Source organism: Sinocyclocheilus anshuiensis, unplaced genomic scaffold, assembly GCF_001515605.1.
Source record: "Sinocyclocheilus anshuiensis isolate Anshui unplaced genomic scaffold, SAMN03320099.WGS_v1.1 scaffold590, whole genome shotgun sequence".
Taxonomy (NCBI): domain Eukaryota; kingdom Metazoa; phylum Chordata; class Actinopteri; order Cypriniformes; family Cyprinidae; genus Sinocyclocheilus; species Sinocyclocheilus anshuiensis.
Genome location: NW_015544192.1, coordinates 1,829,603 through 1,834,146, shown reverse-complemented (window position 1 = coordinate 1,834,146; position 4,544 = coordinate 1,829,603).

Sequence of the window (4,544 nt, the reverse complement as noted above, 5' to 3'; positions counted from 1 at the left end):
TAGAAAAAAATGGAATTGGTTGTGGGTGGGGCTTGGGGTGGGGGTGGGGCCAGAGAGGGCGGGACGTGAGTCTACACATACACAGAGAAGAAAAAAACTTTTTTAAGAACATGTTATTATTGATATGTTTAGGATTGTTGTTCTATGAAATTATGACCTGAATCTTTTTTTTTTGTAAAGACACTGCGTTTCAGATGTGTTTCCTGCACAACATGAGAGCAAAAAAAAAAAAACGGCATGAAAAAATGAGGGAGAGGAAAAGAACAGTTGGGGTCATGGAGGGATGTTGAAAGTTAGGTGAGAGGGAGGAAAAGGAGCAGAAATAAGAGTTGCATGGCAGAAGTAGAGGGGGAATTTGGAGTCTGTACTCAAAATGCTCTTCTGTCACCAAGGTCAGGAGTGATCCAACGTTGTGTGGTGCCTTCCATTTCCCTGGTGCTAGAAACAGAGCGAGTGTGTGTGTGTGCTTGCGCATATGTGTGCGATTGTATGTCTAAGGTGCCCTTGTGACCCCAGCCTAGACTCACACGCACAGGTGCACACACTCGGCCCCACTCCCTCTGCTGGTGAGAGCGTGTGTCAGCACGACGGTACCGTCCGTTTGGAGCAGGGAGCCCGAAACACGTACTACACAGCACATTAAAAACACTGAAGATTTGCTGTGAGGGAGCGCATGCATAGAATCAGAGGACTAGCCTCTCCTCTGCTCTGTATAAAGACTTTAGTAATCATTAGTAATAATCAGTAATATATCAGCAGCTCTGAATGGAAGGAAAATGGTGATCATAATATTCGTAGTGAAGGATATTATCTATTTAGCTGTGCAGTAAGGTTTTATCGGTGTAAATATCAACACAACTTTTTATTTTTGTCAAGCTTTTAACCATGCTACTGTAGTAAAAATGAAACACACAGACACATATGCTATCGATATCCAATTTTTTTGTCAGTTTAACCTGGAGAAATGCTGAAACCTATGCTCAGGTTTAGTATTTCACCAGTAGTTAGTCAAGCATCTGGTTTTTGTTTTGAAAGCACAAGGTTAGTTTCTCATGGCCACATTCACTTGCAGACAGAGAAATTTCCACTTGCATACATGCCACTCAACAACCCTGATGGACGGTCATGCTCAAGACGGATGTTGTAGGAACGTGTTGATGAGGAACTTGTGCGATTAGGGGCTTGGCACATTATTGCTGTGGGTAGGTGAACGTAAACTTAATGGTTTGGGAGAAAAATAACTTGTCTAACATAAAGATATCTGAGCTGAAAGCCTTTAAGCAGTACGATTTCAGTGATAGTCAAAATTACTGTCACTTTTTCCTCTGTTATTTTGTTTTATTTGATGTTTATATGTCGGGATACATTTAATTCATAAAAACAAAATGACTAGAAATGCATGAATTAGCAATAACAAGCTATCAACAACAGACTCTGTGGTTGACATGCTCAGAATGTATGTGACATGTCATGTGGTGTGATGTCAGTGTTACTCGCAGCTGTAGCACAAGATGTTAGCAAACCGCTGAAATGACAACAACTTGTCTTAACACATATCATTTTAAATATCTGAACATGTAAAATGTACTATATCGAATCTGGGACAGCTTGTGCACAGTATCAGCACTCCGTCCCCGAAATTTCCTTTTTATATCCACAGTAATAGAGAATTATACCCATCCCCGTTTATAAACATATCACTGAGGGTAAAGCTGCCATAACACTGAAACGTGACGTCAACTAACGCTTCCTGGTATATCACAAATCATGCGTTTAGAATGCATGGTGATGATTTTTTTATGTGAGAAACCTACACTCAAGAATATTCAACAGAATGCGTGTACTAGAGCACATTCAAGACGCCACACTGTTCTCTATGGAATATTTTAGGCAGGTGGGGGAAATCTTGAGACCCATACCGGGTGGTTGTACTTCAGTCTAAGATTGTAATGTCACACCTGTGCAACAGTACCTGTAGCTTGAATATTGTACTCTGTTTGATCATGTCCTGACAGTGTGCGTGAGTATGTATGTTTGAAAATTGGCTTGTTTTAATGCATCTGTAAATGTGTTTGGCTCCCCGATAGTTCTTCCGTTGTGGGGACATATTCTCTTCTCCCTGCACTTAAATTGCTATGTGACACTGACAATTGCACAAACACACAAAACATGTTACATAGCCTCACAGTCGGCCTTGTAAATAGGACATAGAGTGATTTGTGACCCATCACATCACACCTTTAATTAAATGACTAAATCATGCGTTTAGAATGCATGGTGATGATTTTTTTATGTGAGAAACCTACACTCAAGAATATTCAACAGAATGCGTGTACTAGAGCACATTCAAGATGCCACACTGTTCTCTATGGAATATTTTAGGCAGGTGGGGGAAATCTTGAGACCCATACCGGGTGGTTGTACTTCAGTCTAAGATTGTAATGTCACACCTGTGCAACAGTACCTGTAGCTTGAATATTGTACTCTGTTTGATCATGTCCTGACAGTGTGCGTGAGTATGTATGTTTGAAAATTGGCTTGTTTTAATGCATCTGTAAATGTGTTTGGCTCCCCGATAGTTCTTCCGTTGTGGGGACATATTCTCTTCTCCCTGCACTTAAATTGCTATGTGACACTGACAATTGCACAAACACACAAAACATGTTACATAGCCTCACAGCCTCGGCCTTGTAAATAGGACATAGAGTGATTTCTGACCCATCACATCACACCTTTAATTAAATGACTATAGTAAGGGCCAGTCTCCTGGACACTGAATAAAAGTTACAGACCGATAATCTGTTTGACCAATATATATATTTTTTTTTTGATTTTCACATTTTCTACTTGGTTGTCTGTTCTTTAATATTCAGTCTACTGAATAAGTACACCATCTAGTAGATGTCTAAAGAATAGCAGCGATGCCATTACACCACTATATGTTCACATGTAAAATAAAGACTTGTAAATGTTTGCATAATTATGCCACTTTTTACATAAAAAAATGAGAAACATGAAGCATTTTAAGCTTGAGACTTAGACATAGACCAAAACAACGATGAACATTAATTTGCAACTGATCTCAAAACAACTAAACAACAAAAATAAATATATTGCAAAAAATTATGCAATTATTAGTATTTATAATCATTGAGAAAATTATAATGCATATGTTTTCATTTAATTATTTTGTAAAAAACAAAAACATAAATGGTCATTAAAAAGTGAAATAAAATAACATTCATTAAAAAAACGTATCTATTAGTTCAGTTTTTGTCTTCAGTTGTGTCTAAGAGACTGGCTTTAACAATCAATACTCACAAAACCTCAGCAATCATTAGTGTCTAATTGGAATATTGACTTGAATAATGTTAATCAATTGCTTACATGCTAAACATATAGTTGCAAGCCTACAATTAGTATGTGAAATTCAGGTATTAAGACATGATGATTGTTTAACTTTTTTTGTACAGATAAAAAAGCTGTTTGTGCTGGAGGTTTAATATTTTGAGCATTCACAGCTTTCACCCCATGCACCACTCCTACAATCTAATCTTGTTAGCAACACATTCACATGTCCTGGTGAAGCCCCCATCTCCCAACAACAAACATGCACCTGTCCATTCGGGAACGTCTGGAGGTCACTGTGTGTTAACGTTATGGACATCAGTGGAACTTTGAGTTTGCATTGCTGTCTTTTCTACGTATTTTTACCTGTAACCTGTCACTCTTTCTATTCATAGCCAAATATGAGGCGGGCCTTCCTGTGTCTGTGTGCCAATCACAGACCAGCATGGTCCTGGTCTGACGGTCACCCAGCGTGGTTTTATACATGCACATTTTTTAAAAGAACTTGTTTTGTTTTTCTTTGTTTTTAATTTTTTTTCCTCATTGGTTGATTTGTGTATAAAGAGGCAAAATTCTGTCACTAATATGCCACTCTATTCTGAATAAAACCTGATTGGTTATCTCTGTAGCTGCTGTGATTTCTTTGGTTAAAAGCCTGATGTTGGCTATGGTGGAATAGCGTAGTACTTTACTATTCTTACTATACTTGTAGTATGTATACTAAGTACTTAGAATTCTGCATCCTGCAATGCAATGCGATTTACTTAAGTTAATTTGCTGTCAAGTATGAACTAGAAGCAAGCAATATCAGGCACAATTTTAACATCATTATTAATTGATCAGGCTACCAGGAGTTTTACACAAAGGTAGAGTGTATAAAAAAATATGCAAAGTAAACTCCTATTTTTGAGAGAATAACTGAATAACACTTGCTGAATGGTGTGATTTTGAAACTTATTATTGGGTTATTAGCTAAAACTAGCTGAGTAGTTAACGAGGCAAGATTTCTCATTTTTATTTAGTTTAACTTGAACTAAAATAACTAAAACTAAAATAACAATTAATAAAAAACGATATAGACAATAAAAAAAATAATTAGAATTAACATGAAAATGAAACATTTTAATAAAAACTATAATAGTACTTCAATGATACTAAAATAACACTGGAATATACCCATAGCTGCAAACCTATTT